The 16,793-nt window shown below is 44.7% G+C and overlaps 1 protein-coding gene across 1 annotated transcript in view; it reads right to left on the reverse strand.

Moving 5' to 3' along the window:
- FAT3 (FAT atypical cadherin 3) overlaps nucleotides 1-15,100 on the reverse strand; it is a 347,711-nt gene extending 332,611 nt beyond the window's left edge. The window contains exon 1 of the mRNA XM_021382213.1: nucleotides 14,812-15,100. The gene's annotated coding sequence lies outside the window, so the exon portion shown is untranslated. The remainder of the gene's footprint in view (nucleotides 1-14,811) is intronic.

Consider the following 16,793-nt stretch of genomic DNA (forward strand, 5'->3'; position numbering starts at 1 on the left):
CTAGGAAAGGCTTTGAATTTACTGACCAGGGAAAGAAATTAGAATCTACAATAAGAACTAAGAGTTAGTGCCATATGGAAATGAATTCGAAATGCACGTTCAACTCTAGGCAGGAGGGAAGCACTGCTTGACTGACACTGATAGTAGATTTATGCTAGAGAACATATTCACAGGGCTACCAGGTCTCTGATGAGTACAAAGATATGATTTTCCATATAGATGATTGTATCACGATGTGTTTATCCCAAAAAGAGAAGATGATGAGAAACCAACCATTCCTGCAGAGTAACCCCGTGCAACAGACAGCGCAATAAATCCCAGTCTTCCTTAGAGCTGCAAATCCTCCTGCTGCCAGCATATAATTCTGCACGGGAGAAAGGCCGCTCAGCATGCAGCAAGTGTAATTCCAGGCTGTCCCTAGGAAGTGAAGATTTAGCCACCCAGCCGTATGTTATGAATAACTTTGGTTTGCTAGCAGGTGCTGGGGATTTTTCCATGCAACACCAAATTTGCCCAGTATCAGTTCATCAGCAAATGCTTCCACTTGCGAGCAGGAGCTGGTGTCATCTGTCTCCCCAGGCAGCCGCTGCAAAGGGTCTTTGGGACTCTCCCTTCCCCCAAAGGATGAAACATGGCTTGGGGAAAGGGCAGTGGGGGAGAGGGGAGGAATAATTTGCCGCTGTGTGAGATTTGTCAAAAGGGAATTCCAGGGAGCAATCTTACAAGGGATTTGAGCTTGTCCCTTGGTGGTCTGTCCCAGCGGAAACAAAGACCAATATCCAGTTTTTATGCTTTATCTCCAATCCCCCCAGGCTCCTGCTTCTTAATCACTGTAAAATGAGGAAGCTTTAGGGCAGCTTCAAAATGAGCAAGCTATCTTCATTGGGGCTGTATGCTTTCCCATGACACACACTCAGAGATGCTACTTTTTGCTTGTTCGGCTTTTCTGTAAGGAGCAGCTGGCTCATTACAGAGCTGCACTCTCAGCATCTGTCCCTGCAGGCAGTGGGCTGGGATGGGCAGCAGAACCATGTAGCACCATGCAGCACCTCCACCCAATGCTAAAACTGGGGCTTCAGCGGGATTCAGGCAGAGAGACTCAACTGGGCTCCTTGGAAAAATTATCCTTATTACAAAGCAAACAAGCCATACACAATACTTGAGCTCCAACCCACCAACAGCTGTGGCACAGCGCTGATGCAAAAGGGCCAGCTCTGCAGATGAACAAGCGTCTCCCACCCTTCTCACGTAAGGTTCATTCCCACCCTGTGAACACTATTCCATGGCTGTTTTCCTTCAGATCCATTCCTGCCCTGCTGGGCATTACAGCTGCTCTGCTCTCTGTTTGGGATCCTGCACATGCTCCTCCTGACAGCTTGTATGGTCTTGTATACACTATTTGGCTGCAGTTTATAGTAAGAAAGAAGTCTGTGAGATTTACAACTACTGTTTTCCAGAGCCATAATAGGTATGTAGGTGTAAGGACTAGAGTAGCCGTTACTCTCAAAGGGAAAAAATAACTATTTGTCTTCCTCAGCCTCTCTGCATGTTGAGGCCGAGCATCTCAAATGGTCTGAATCTTTATATATGGGCAAGAGCCAGCTGCTAGAAAAAGAGATGAATAAACAAAAGTTTTTCCCAGTTGACAGCTATACATATAAAGAAACACAACATAAAATGGAGAGCAGGGGAAAAGATTACAGTGTGGCAAGTAAAAATAATGGCAGTCCAGTGAGGGTTATACAAAAAGCACTGTGAAATATGGGGAATGAAACTGGATGATCTTTAAGGGTCCCTTCCAACTCAGATGATTCTATTCTATTCTCAGGTTCAATCTCATGAAAAATTTCTTCTTAGAAGGAGTGGTTAGGCACTGGAATGGGCTATTCAAGGAGGTGGTGGAGTCACTGTCCCTGGAGGCGTTCAAGAAACTTTGGGATGTTGTACTGAGGGACATGGCTTAGTGGGGAAATACTGGTGGTAAGTGAATGGTCGGACTGGATGACCTTGGAATTCTTTTCCAACCTTGGTGATTCTATGATTCTATAATTCTACCATAACATGAGGGGAAATGGTTTCAAACTAAAAGAATAAAGATTTAGATTGATATAAGAACAAAATTTTTTATGATAAGGGTAGTGAGGCACTGGAACAGGTTGCCTAGAGAGGAGGCAGATGCTCAGTCCCTGGAAACACCCAAGGTGAGCCTGGACGGGGCTCTGAGCACCTGAGCTGGCTGTAGGTGTCCCTGCTCATGGCAGGGGAGTTGGACTAGATGGCCTTTAAAGATCCCTTCCAACTCGAATGATTCTATGATTCTATGAGTCCATGTAAACAAGAGGGGCAGCCAGGAGAGGGATGTGCAGAGACAACATGGGACCTGATGGGTGAGGGGAGCAAGAATGACAGAAAGTGGCACCAGATAACAGGTTCCCTAGCCAACACAGTGCCATTTACCACCACGTGTGGGAAAAGGAACAGAGGCAAGAGGCATGTTCTTGCCTACGGCACAACCAGGCTCTTTCTCCAGAAGTCCACCCTTGGCTGTTGATCCTCCGGTTTCATAAGACGATGGGTTTCTCCTTCAGGAGAAACATTCAAGGTGAACTGAAAATACGGTACTGTCTGACCAATATGGAGACAAGTCTGCAGAGATGTATTTGATGCATCTGAGTATAGTTAAGGAAAAATAATAATAACTAAACACAAAAAAAAAAGCAGAAAAATAGTTAAATTTTATGAATGTTAAGGAGAAAAAATGAATTTTCTTTCTTAAGGCTAGACATTTGATTATTGCTTTTTGCAATACTGTTTCTCTTCAAGATATCTGTGTCACATAGCAAAAAGAGATCATGCTCCAAGCACAGGGAGCAAATATTTTGATTAGGATTCTCAACAAGTTTGAGATTTGAGAACGAAACCTAGATTGAGCAGTGCTCGTTTTCCTTTTGATAGGCCAGGAATCTGCAGGGTGCTGGCTCCTGCCACAGAGGCACAGACATAACCCAGAGCTGCCTCCATTTCTGGAGCAACCTGATGGAGATGTCTACAACCAACTCGAGATGCCTACAAGGATCTGATTTCCAGGCAATGCTGAGCAATCATTCTGAAACACAATTCCCCAAAAACTGCCTCTCATAAATCAGCTTCTGACAATTTGGAGCCAGTCTAAGCCATCAGATGTTCACATAAAAAGAGAGAAATAACCACTGATGAAAACAGTCACTAATTTTTAAATCTTCCTGTGCAAAAAGATCAGTTTTGTCAAACAGGCAGCATTTAGAAAAAGGGCTGCAGCCATCACTTTTTAAAATTGCATACAGTTCAGGCCATGCAAATTGGTTAACCTGCCTAAGTAAGAAGCAATGCATGGACACACTGGGTCAAAGACATCACAGTTTCTCTCAGATAAGTGGAATCCACACTGCAGACATTGCATCTGAAATAGAAAAGTTGATGGGTGAGCCTTAAACCGAACAAAGCTAACACAAAAACCCACTAATTCCCTTTCCAGGCTATGTGTTAAAGCCAAAGCACCACAAGAAACACAGTTTTCCATCAAAGCCAGCCTTGGAATGTTACCTGCATGAAAAACACCTGAGTCCACAGAAGGTGCAGACTCCACAATTATTTTCAATGGGATATTGTACTATCCTATTTTAGATGCACAAAGAAGTGCTGATGTTGCCAGGACAGACCTGCATTTGCAGCACAAGGGAATCTATGGTACCATCAGCCATCAAAGCAGAGGCACAGCACCAAAAGTATTCTGCATGCTGAAATCCTAGCAAGCTCCCCATACTGAAACCACGCATGCTTCTACTCCCCTCCAGTTCTCCAATGGCCAGCTCATGCATGGATATTTGAGATGATAACCACATTTTAACTAACAAAAAATTAACTCAAACCACTTCAGCTTCCCAGCTCGTCCAAGTCCAATGGCCACAGCAGGGATTCAATGCCTGCTACATGTTTGGGAAGGTCCCAATTCCAAGCTCCAAAGAGCAGAGATCCCATTTAAAGCCAAACTGTTAGCTTTTGTTTATTTATAGCAAAACTATTAACTGCCAATCGTTTATTTGTTTGCTGGAAAACTAACACTCCAAAATAAACACGAGTTGAAAGACCATTCCCAGAACACTGAATGATATCAGGCACAGTGCTAAGAATGTAAATCTGAAACATCAAAACACATGAGGAACAAACAATCCATTATTTCTGTGCCAGAAAAGAGGTTACCCATAAGCCGCCAGCTAGCTGCACAGTTATCTACAGTCCAGAAGTTATTTATGTCCTGGAGAATGACAGACACTTCTGTACAGTATTTGAAAATACCTTCATGGCAATCAGCATATGCCCGGTTCAGTGAGGTGTCTCTTAACTGAAGGTTTTGATAATCACCCTGGAAAAGTGCCTTAAAATATATGGCACTAGAGGCAGACCCTCAGAAAGAGTATCACAGCATTTATGAGCCTGAGTTATATGCCAAAATCATACCAAGAAGAAAAAAAAAAAAGAGTAACTTAAAATGTTTAGTCCTCTTCACTAACAGAGATCCATGCTCTCCTTGGGAGAAAGATGAAGTTCCCTCTAAAAGGAGCAGGATTCCTGTGTGGAAAACCAAGGAGTGCAGCCTTACAGAGCTAGGGTCCATTCCTCCTCCAGGAAAGGTGTTTAAAACAAGTGGGGCACTACGGGGTGCATGGGAAGCCCCACACATAGGCACATGGGGAAGTAGTAACTGCTCCAAAGCTGAGTGCTGTCTTCCTCCTGACATCGTGACAGATCCAGGATTTTCCTAAAGCATTCACATCCAATGGGTGTCAGCAAAGCCTCGCTTCCCAAGCGCCTGCATCTATTTCAAAAATGCTGCCATTGAGCTCCATGATCTTCACACACATCTGACAGACAGATCAGTGCATACACTCATCCCATTTCCAGATCAGGAAACAGGCACTGATGTTGCAAGACTCCCGCTTCAGCCCACATAGGAAAATCCTGAACATGCTCCTGCTGCCAGCTCTCGCTGCCTGCCTGCGCTGCCCATTGTACCTGCCTGAGTCAGGGAAGGAAGGTTTCCCTACAAGGCAGTGCTCACCAGCATTACAAGGCTACATTTTCTAAACCAGGGGTCAAACAATTATTCTTCTCATCCTATTGCTGTGGCTAGCACTGAAAATCACAAATGGCTAGCACAAATCATACCTGTATCTTCAAAAAACTGGAGACACTGATCGTGAAATAGAAACAAGTAATATTAAAAATAAATAAGAACAACAATATCACGACTCCATTACGCTGTTGAAACAGAGAGCCATCAGGAATCATACAATTATAGAATCAATAGGATTGGAAAAGACCACTAAGATCATCCAGCCCAGTCATCAGCCCATCCCCACCATGCCCACTGACCACGTCCCTCAGTGCCACATCTCCACGGTTCCTGAACACCTCCAGGGACAGTGAACCCACCACCTCCTTGGGCAGCCTGTGCCAGTGCCTCACCACTCCTTCTGAGAAGAAATGTTTCCTAACATCCATCCTGAACCTCTCCCATCTCCTAATCCCTTACCCTACTTCATTTGCTCTCCCAGAGCCAGAATTATCTGCAACCGGAACTCAAACTGCAAAGGTTGTACTCAAATTTTGGATGGAAAGTCCATGCATGCCACATGCACATTGAACACTGGTTAGGGTAAATCACTCAAACACCTCCAGAGGGTTCAGCTTTGGTCCCTCTGCCCTCGCTTTCCTTGTGCCTTCCCCTTTAACCTCAGCATGCTGTCACTTTGCTGGAGAAACTCACTCACCTGAAAGCCCCCAAAATGAAAGGATTCCAGCCTAAGCTATAGCTGTTAGCTCACGTCCAGAGAGACTCTTTGCAGCTAAATTTAAGACCTCAACTGAAAATGGAGTTTTGCTTATCAAGGCACTTCTTGCATATAGCTCATCCTCATCCTCCGCTGCGCCCTGATTGGAAGTCAGCTGCCACTGCAATCTGATGCCTGAAAATCTCCAGAAAGGTAAAAAAAATCTTTGTCAGACAGCTTCAGGTCACAAATCAAAGTCATCAGGAATGATTTAGTTTGAGTTGAGGCTGCACTATCCGTTTCCTCGGTACTTTTAAGATGAAAGTAAAGAACAAAACAGTAAGAGTTATAAAACAGCAATGTAGCTGCTTGCTAAAACAAATCTAGCAATATTACAAATGCATACAGAAAGGAAAAAGATAGAATGCGTGTCACACTTGTGAAACTAACTATTACAAGTAAGGAGAAAATGTCTTTGGATATAATAAAAGAAGGCTCTCAATTGCTCTTGGCACATGAAAGCCACTATGAGGACTACAATAAAACTGAGAATACTGTAAAAGAGCCATCTCACACACGTCCCTAGAATTTGTGTTCAAATGCTAGTGTATTAAATTCTTCATTCTCTGGCTTTGGGAAAAAATAATTTTATTTTACAAAATGAACTATAATATATATTGTTTCTCTGAAGAAAAAGTATTGGTAGGAACATAAACAAAGTAGTTTTTTTTTTAACACTAAAAATAACTGGTTCAAACTTTCAAAGTGCTTTCAGAAAGTGAGCACGCTTGTAATATAAAGAGGTGTATGCACACACACAGCTCATGTGTGCATACACACACATCCAGCCCGGTTCACCTCGCTCTCCATTAATTACCCATCCTGAGACACCTAAACTCATTTGCTGTTTTCCTTGCTGTTGAGCCCAGGAGATGCTCTAATGCCAGGTACCAGAGCCTGACGCCTACCAATTCCTTTGTGAGAAGTGCAGACACATCTGAACCTGAGACCTGTTATATTTAGGCATCCACATCCACCAGGTCGTGCTACAGCTTGGAAACCATGGCAGGATGAGCCACCACCACCACCGAAGCAGCTTCCAGGTTCACCTCTTTCTTCCCCTTGTTCTATTTTTTTCTTCTTGTAGTTGTTGTTGGGTTTGTTTTGCTTTTGCTTTCTGGATTTTGTTTTCCCTGAGCTCCCCCGTCACAAACACAGCCACAAACAAAAGGGAGAGGGAGCAGGTCCTGGGGCAGGTGGGATGCATCCTCCTCATGTCCACGGCAGCCCAAACTGTTCGTCAATAACAGCCGGAACTAAGGCAGCCAAGATGGTGTGTACAGAGCAGAAAGTACCTTCAGGAAACATACTGAACACTATCAAAATACCAGAGTCTGAAAATAGACACATGAAGTATTTAAATGCTTTCACACTCAAAACAAATTTTGTTTACTACCCCGTATTTGAACAGCTTTTTTTTTTGCTATTGTAAGATTGTTCCCAAGCAGTGTGAATTTGATGCTGTAGTGAATAGTAGCACCTCAACTTCTATTTGCAGCCCATTCAGCAACACAACTCCACAAATAACACCTAGGATTTCCACACTTTATGAAATAAAACCTGTTCTTGGCTCAAAGGAAGTTGTGCAAATTAGCTGACAAAATCATTTCCTTTTGTTTTTCCTCCTTAACGTAAAAACTTAAAGGAAAAGGATGACCATTAATCAAGAAATAGGAAAAACTTTATCAAAAGCATTACAGCCACCAAGCATTGTTAATGCCCCTGTCGTAACGACATGCAAAACGCTCAGTATCCAGGGAAACGGCGTCGTAATGAAGTTGGAGACTACTGTATAAATCCACCTTCTAAATCACCCCCAAGAATGCAGATTCCTCGGGGACTGGCCAGTTTATTAGTGTGACACCCTGATAGCTTCGACATGCTGCAGCTTCAAAACAAAAAGCTAACAAGCTACTTTGGCATAAAGAGCCCTTTTGTCTGCAGTGCACAGACAGCCCCTTCTTAGCATCTGCATACAGAGTTGATGCGTGGAGGTTTCTCTCAGCCTCCAAGCGATTTGTCTTCATGAGAGTTGCTCAAAAATCGGTAATGATGGGCACTAATTAAACTGCATAACCAGCAACAAACAGAGGAGAGACGTTGTCATTCCCTCCCACTTCTCAGTGAACTGAAACGTGCAACAAGAGAAATACTGAAACCTTCCGCACTTCTCAGGAGCCCGGTGGCCTGAAACCCACTTCAACAAGCATTCATTTATCCTCCTGCTTATATGGTGCTTATTTCACCCAACAAACAACGGGATATAAAGCAGTTCTGGTCAGGTTCAACCACTCCGTCACTTTGTGGCTGAACTCTGGTGTTCTTCCCTTCCAGTGCACGTCAGAGCTTTACAGAAGCACACACCTTAACATGCCTCTGTAATCTTTCTCTGTGACCTTTTCACCCTGGCAGGACTGAATTCCCTTCGCTTCACACTTTTCCACAACTGTAACACCCAGCATAAAACCTGACTCACCTACAGCATTTCCAACGTGCCCTCAGGAAGAGAAGCCAAGTGCTAAGTAACCCAATTCCCAGCTGCTACTTGAAGGCACACAGAGCCACACAACTCTGTCGCTCTACTTGATGCTGTCAAGCGTTAAGCGATATGACAAAAAAAGGCTCCATCATCCTCGTGCTGCTGCTTCTTTGGAGCCCTGTCTCTTTGGTTTTCAGAAACTGTTCTCCTTCCCTGTCACAGTCCCCACTGCCCCTGTACTCAGACCCAAAGACAACTCACTTACCTCTCTCTCTTCCACCCGCACTGCTTTGGGGATGGTCTCATATCACTCAAGAAACGTTCACACCCACAGTAAGTTCTGCTGCCTTTCTCACACCTCCCCTCTTGTAGATCTTGGTGGGGCTGACCCTCATTTCTCACCTCCACAAGCAGCCCCATCTTCTGAACTGCCTCGTGGCGAAGTCTGACGCTTCTTCATCCTCTCAAGTGCTGAAGCTCACTTACACATACCACACAAAATGACCTTGCACAATTAACCTTTATAGCTGGTTCCAGAGCTTAAGACATCTTCTTAAAAGGCTGCAGAAACTAGGGCCGTAGCCTTTTCTCTCTATTCATTTCTGACCCAAGGGTTGGAACACCTCCCTGTGAGGACAGGCTGAGAGAGCTGGGGCTGTTCAGCCTGGAGAAGAGAAGGCCGTGGGGAGACCTGAGAGCGGCCTGGCAGCATCTAAAGAGGCTGTGAGAAAGAAGGGGACAGACTGTAGCAGGGTCTGCTGTGACAGGACAAGGGGAAATGTTTTCAGCACAGTCTAACAGTAATTCCTGCATTGTATCTGTGTATATGCAAATCTGTCTTGTAGTGTCATAATTATCTGATGCTTCCCTATATCTTTCTTTAGATTGTTTTCATTAAACCTCCCCGTAATTTGATAAACAGATTTCAGTCTACCTAAAGCTTCATTTTCTGATATCATCCCCTCGTACTCACTGGAAGCAGTCACACAAGTGAATTTTCTCATTCCCGCTCCATTTTGCTGTGTTTCCAGCTCACCCACTTCTCCAGCACTGCTTTTTCTATTGCCTAAGAGTGGCCATAGCAGCGATCTTTAGAAGATGAGTCCTCTCTCAATGGCCACATCAGAACCAGAATTACTAGAAACCCTACAGCAATGAAATCAAAGCCCAGCAACAAAAACCTGCTAGCACTCTGGCGGAGCTGATGCACATCAGCCAGTCACTTTTTGCTTCATACTAAATGATACTTAAAAGTTATGATCCCAACAAAAGCTGATAAATTCAGAAAACTCTAGCCTGGGAGTCTAAGCACAGCATTAGAAGGGGACATTTCAAGAACCTTCCAAAATGCTGCTACTTGTGCCGACTCACCAAGAACACACCAGTAAGAAACATTAAAGCGAGGAGATTTGAACTCTTTTGCATCTTTAAAAGGCAGGTGCCAGACGCAAAACTGCAAATATTAACTGATTCCATGAAGCTTGCCTCCAAAGTGACCTCGCTTCCAGTGGAATAAGGCACCCATAGCTCCTCTTCATTCAGTGGGAATACCACTGGTCACTACCATGAGAAAGTTGAGCTCTTCACCACACTGCATCTTAGCTTGTTTACTTGTCGTTCACGCTTATCTGCCTGCAGTGAATGCTGTAAGGTTTAATTAGTTTTGGTCTGTAAAACACACCAAGATCCCCCGGAAAAGCTCTCTACACACTCACAGCACAATGTCTGAGAAACCATTTCCTTGGCACCCCTGGAGTAATGAGCACGAGCAGCTAGAGCACAACTCCAAAGACAAGCACTGTAAGCACGAAGCTGTCTGCAGTCCCCATCTGTATCTGAAAGATCAAAAGTTTCAGGGGCAGCATTTTCCCTCAACATGTGCTGAAACTGATCTGGGAGTTAACAACGGTTTTACAGTACGGCACTGGCAAAAAAAAAAAAAAAAAACACCATTCTCTCCAGCATCTTTCAGTAAAAATAAAGAAGGTCAAAAATAACAAGCACACCTGGAAAAAAATAGAAATCTACAGCACTTAGGAAAGCACCATATGGGTTTTTTTAAATACCCCGAACAGCTTCAAGTTGCCCAGGCTGCAGTATTCATTAATTGCTCGGGACACAGATTTATTTATCTACGGCTCAGAAAAGAATTCCCAGCTCAAAGGCTTTCCAAAGAACAACCCTCCCCAGTTCTGCATGGCCACCTCGGCCAGCTCGCCCTGCCGTTTCTCATTCTGATGCTAATGCAGTTCAAACAACCCAGCCTCGCATTTTTTATGTATGCAATAAGCCTATCTTTAGGTCACTTAGTTGTGTCAGTTTAAATCACAACATTCCCATAGAGAAAAAATCTGATCGTTTTATTTATTTCTGGGGAAAGAGAAGGGAGAAGAAAAAAAAAAAAAGTTCATTATAAAAATGCTGTTTCTGTTTGTGGTGCCTTCAAGTCCCACTGAAATCTGCATGAATTAACAGCAGTTCAACCCATGAGAAACAACGCATTCTAATTAAGATTTGCATACCCTCAAGTCAGGATACCCTGAAAATATCTGGCCAGGCATAGGTATACCATATTATATAATTCCACATGTTATTAGGTCTTATCCAGAGACTGCTGGGATAAAGGCTGAGATCCCACTGATCTCAGTGGGCTTCAGATCTCCCTTCTTTGTAAAATAACCTTGGATTCTACCACTCTGGTTTTCACAAGCATCCACACGGGGATATTCTCAGGGCTTCTCACAAGAGGAAGAAAAGATGAAGTTGAAGCCATCCATGAAAGGTACTGGATTTTTTCCAGATGTGGAGCTGTTTTTAATTAATTTGGAAACATCTGAGGTATTTGTTCATTAAATATGCTTTGCGTTTCACACATACACAGAAGAGAGTAAAGAAACCCAAAACTGAAGCCAAAATCATAATGTCTTCTTTAAAAAGACTCTTGACATCACTTTTAGCAAAATTAGGCTTACAAGAAGACTGCAATGAGAGCTCTGCTGTAGCACAGCATATTGGTATTCATGGCATGTGCTTCCCAACCCCAGGAAAGCTCACCTTGACCTGGAGGACTCCTCCTACCCTACTCAGCCCTGCAGCTCTCGCTGCAGGATACGTCCTGTTGTGCCCACCATAAAATCATAGAGTCATAGAATCATTAGCGTTTGGAAAAGACCACTAAGCTCATCAAGTCCAACTGTCAGCCCAATCCCAATATGCCCACTAACCACGGCCCTCAGTGCCACATCTCCACAGTTCTTGAACACCTCCAAGGACAACTGGACTAGATGATCTTAGAGGTCTTTTCCAACCTTAATGATTCTACAGCTGTGACTCCCCCACCTCCCTGGACAGCCTGTGTCAATATCTCACCACTCCTTCTGAGAAGAAATTTTTCCTAATATCTAACCTGAACCTCCCCTGGTGTGACTTGAGGCCATTCCCTCTTGACCTATCACTGTTACCTGGGAGAAGATACCAATGCCCCCCTCACCACAACCTCCTCTCAGGGAGCTGGAGAGAGCAGTAAGTTTTCCCTTGAGCCGCCTCTTCTCCAGACTGAACAATCCCAGTTCCCTCAGCTGCTCCCCATCAGACTTGTGCTCCAGACCCTTCACAGCTTTGTTGCCCTTCCCTGGACATGCTCCAGGGCCTCAGTATCTTTCTTGTAATGCAGCTCATTCCACCATACAACTGTAATAAACAAAAAATGACTTCTTCTCTGAAACTACCTGCTCTGAAATACAATCCAACAGAAATGTTTTAAGTTAAAGACTGAAAAGGATGAAACAACTTATGGGAAATCATGACCTGGTAGAAGTTTTGAGTATGAACATACAGAAGGTTCAAACAGCCCAGCAGGGCAGGAAAGACATTTCTGAGCTCTCAAGCCAATGCCTATGGACCACTCAGCGCCAGTGAATCCCAATTAAGGCAACCTAGGAATGTACCATAGCTATCCAGAGATGCAAGAAACAAAGAAACAACTCCCAGCCTCCTGTTTTTGCCACATTCACAGCAAGAAGTTCCACCACGAAATGTGAGAGTGAAGCTGGGCTCCCACCCAACCCGGACAGGAGGAGGTGTCATGCAGCAGCACCCAGGCAGCTCCCAATATAAAAAAACAAGGGATTTCCAGCACAAAGCGTTCCTGCAATATCTAACTTTGCAACAGATGTCTTTTACCCCAGAAGCATGGAGATCCTCGAAGAAGAGGATCAGCCCATACGCCCCTCACTGCCACCGCTGGCTGCTCCCAGCATCTGGAGCATCCAAGTTAGCTCGGCCGCTCCGCGCTGCAAAGCGCTCAGCAGGCATCCCCCTCCCGGCGCTGACACACTCCGCATTACCATAGCGCAGCTCTCGCCTGCCCTCTAGCGGCGGGCCCATCCGCTGCGCGCTGCCGCCAGAGCGGTCCCCGGGCAGGGGCACTCGGCCCCGGCCCCACGGCGCGCAGAGCACAGCCGGCTGCAGCACGGCCCTGCTGCCGCCCCGGGAGCTCCGGGGTGCAGGTGCGCGGAACCGCCGCTCAGTTCGGAACAAAATGATGGACTTCCCAGAGACCTGAGAGATTCGGGTATTCCGTGGCAAAGATACGCTCCAACTTTTCCTGACCAAAGGCAAAGTTACGTGTGTGACAGCTCTGGTTGAGGGTCAAAATCAACCTCATGATCACCAGGCAAGCCAACGTCTCAATGATCTGTAATCAGTTTCACCACGCGCTGCACTGCATGTGATGCTCTCTCCCATTCTGACAACAGCACACAAAGATAAAAAAACCTAAAAAACTTCACGTTTCTTCACAAGCACTCAAGTTTCCTTCCTTTGGTTGCCAGTGCTAAAATATGCTAACAGCATTAAGGCAAAGGGACGACTTGCAGAGCTCGCAATCTGTATTCAGCATAATTAGCAGATGCCAATTTAACTTATTACTGCTTCTTCCTTTCTATATTATAAAAAGGATGTCAATGAAAACCTGTTATCTAAATGAGTGTTTTCTCAGCGCTGATATAAAGCAACAATCATGGGAAAATACAGTCCCAGAGTATGTGTTAGGAAATAGCTGACTTGGAAATGACATTATAAACAGCTACAGTAAAGACAGAAATTAATGCCTCCAGACAGGACTTCTCTCTCCTCCTTCATACTTTGGATTTTTAGACTGTTCATAAGCCAAACTAGTTCCATGTCTGGTGGCATTCCTGGTGGGTCCATAAGCAACACAGCACTCAAGGTAAGGCAGTGTTAGCAAAGCAGGCTGATCAGCCGTCTCCGCCACTGCTCATTTTAAAGTAGGAGAAACAAACACACTTAGAACGCATTTCCTAGGCAGGGGACCAGCAGCCAGCAAGTCAGACAGAAGGCAAACACCTAAGAAAGAAACCAAAGTCTTCAAAACGAGCCTCTCCCAAAATGGCCAGCCATGCACCGTGTCACAGCTGAGGGGACAGTTACCAAGCGCACTTCCCCTGTCTGCCAGGCTAAAACACATTTCATAAAACAAAGCCCTCTTGAACTGAGAGGCTGCAGCATACACACATGCAGAAAAGCAGTGCACACCGGCATTAGGGATGGAGGTTTCTAACACATAAAAGACATAAAGATGCAGCGTAGGCATCATTTGCTGCGACTTCTGCTAGGTGAAGATGCCCTCCCACTAACGTTTCTGCATATTACAGTGCAGCGCAAAAATATATTTCAATCAACTCTCTCCTGACTCTCGGGGCTGAGTTGAAGAGCCTTGTAAGGCTATGCTCCTCTGCAGCTTTACTCATTTCAGCTCTAACTTCATTTGTTACGCTGAGCAGAAAGTGTAAACTTCACTCCTCACAAGAACTAAGGAAAAAAATACTACTTCAGGCGGCGTGTAAAGCGCAGAACAGAACCGCAGCACACATACCCCCAATTAAACCGGTCTCTGTGGAAACTAATAACTTTCCACAGTGTGCACTGTAATCCAAGTAATAATTTTAAACAGGCATAAGCTGCAGCGTGCTGAACTAAGGCATTCTTACCTTGCAAAGAGTGCTTGAAGACGTTTAGTTACAGTAAAGGAGAAGAATGTGCACGCTGCCAGGCATTCCCATGTACGAGGGGACATGCCTTGCCCCACACATGCGCGCGCGCACCAACCCCGTGTGTGCTTCTAGGTGGGGAAAGGAGCAGCGAAGATGAGCAGCACTGATAATGTCCCAGCCCTACGGCTCAATTAGGGACGCTCAGGCAGGAAGAAGCATGTGAGGTGAAAAGGGAAAAAAAAATCCCCCCCAAAAAGATTATTATTTTTTTCCTCTGGATGTCAAGAGCTTTACGGCTCTTTGGGTGATCTGTATGTAATACCTTAACGCAGAAATCTTCCCAGCCCGCCTCCCTCACCAGCCAATTAGTTGCACATGTCAAATGACACTGCACAAACAATGCACAAAGACTTAGCAAGAAAAACCAAAATATTAAAGAATCCCTTACCTTTTAGTCAGAATAAGTGACAGATAACAGGCACGAGAAACTCAGTTGGCACAGTTGCTGTACATATTTCTCTGCGGACTGCTCCTTAGTGGTCCCAAAAGCACTGAACATAAAAAAACTCCAGCCTGCCTGCTTCATTCTTCAGCAACAGAGATACATGCTGTCACGGTAACAAGAAAAAGCAAAAAGAACTACAGATCTTAGGGTTTAAAAGCCTTTGTGCTTACAGGGAAGAAAAAGAGGGAGGAAGGGAAAGCAGGAACAGAGCAAACACTTTTTGTAAGAGAAATCTGGTCCTGGCTACAGAACTAACCACGGCACAGGATCGTGCAGTTTGAATTTCCCTGTTTGCAAGCTCCTTGGGAAAAAAAAAAAAAATCAGTCTTTAAGAGGAAAAAAAAATTCAAATGCATGGATTGGGGGAAGGGAGAGAGGAGGAGGAGGAGGAGGGTACTGCTCCTATGTGACATACATATGGAATGAGCATTAGAACAATGCTGACAGGACAGCTAAGCAACTGCACTCTGGGGCAGCAGTTTTCAAAGCAGAGCTTTTGCAGCTTTGCAGAAAGGAGAAGAAAACAATAAAATTTTTTTTTAAAAAAAAGCTCTGCAAAGGGGAAAAAAAGAAAGAAAAAGGAAGAAAAATAATGGAAAAGAGCTGTTATTTCAAGATGAACAGCTCGACGGGGAAAAAAAAATAAAAATGAAATGAGTTGCCTTATTTCTGAGAGGGGGGCGGGTGGGAAATGCCGCGGCTGCTTTGCAGCGAAGGCAGCAGAAGCCCTGGGTCTGTGCGCTTACATTTCATGCGGCGCGCAGCGGGTCCCCTCCTCCTGACGCCTCCCTCCGCCTCCTGCCTAGGAAGCTCTTGGTCCCATGGGCAGGGATTCCAGTGGACCCAATTAACACCGTGCTTCGCAGGCTCCTCGGTATGATCGATATTAAATAAGCTGAGTTTTAGCAGCACTGAGAAAGAAAGCTGCCGTGTAATTGGTGGCTGATGGAGGCAGCGGGATTTGGGTGGGTTTTTTTCTTACTTCCCTACTCCCCAGATCTCAAAACGATCCAACGCAGGGAGGAGGGAAATAAAAGGAGTATGTGCCGGCACCAGTGCCACAAGCTGCATCAGATATTCGTTAGAAACTTGATAGAAGCAGAACATCAGTTGCTCATTTCACTGGCTTTGCCAGTACTTTATTAAAGTGGATTTACAAATCAATGGAAGGAATCCAAAGGTTCACAAACGGGCTCTTTCATCAGGCCCGCCGCCTGGCCCTACAGGAAGTTTGCTGAAGGGGTCTGGGGGCTGTTTTGCCAGCACGCTTGTTTTAAATGGGCTCCCAACAACATGACTGGTTTGGTTTGGTGAAAGAAATGCAGTAAGAGGTTTGCTGCTCAAAGGGAATGCAGCCTAGCGTGTTTACTGCTTCATTCCCACAGCACGTGCTGCAGGCACCCTACAAATTGCAAATTATTTTAATCTGAGGGGGAAAGTGGTTGGGAGGCAGTAACCTTCTTTGGTCATGTTTTCCCTGATCTATCAATCACAGATTGCCACGTAAAAAACAATCTACTACAGGCCCTCTCTATAGAGGAAACGCAATTACTAGCATTAACTCTTGCCATTGCAAATTAATACAATACAGTCCACAACTGATAGAGCCTGCCTGCAAGCCATTAATCTAAGAATGAATGGCTTGTTTGCTTAAATCCAACCTGCCTGAAATTCTCAGGTCAAAATGTCCCTTTCCAGATTTCTACTTGTTTGTGAGAGGAAAAGCTTTTCCTTTTTTTTTTTTTTTTTAGCTGGGGCCAGGACATATTCAAGGTAACAACGCCCAGCAGTGAACCTGCTTAAAAATACAGCATTTCTCCACCAGCAGTTGCTTTTGCTTTTTTTTTGTTTCTAGAGTGGTCATAATCCTCAAACCAAGCCTAATAAATTGCACTGAGCAACACCCTTGAGTGAGCAGCTGGGTT

The sequence above is a fragment of the Numida meleagris genome, chromosome 1 (assembly GCF_002078875.1).
Source record: "Numida meleagris isolate 19003 breed g44 Domestic line chromosome 1, NumMel1.0, whole genome shotgun sequence".
NCBI lineage: Eukaryota > Metazoa > Chordata > Aves > Galliformes > Numididae > Numida > Numida meleagris.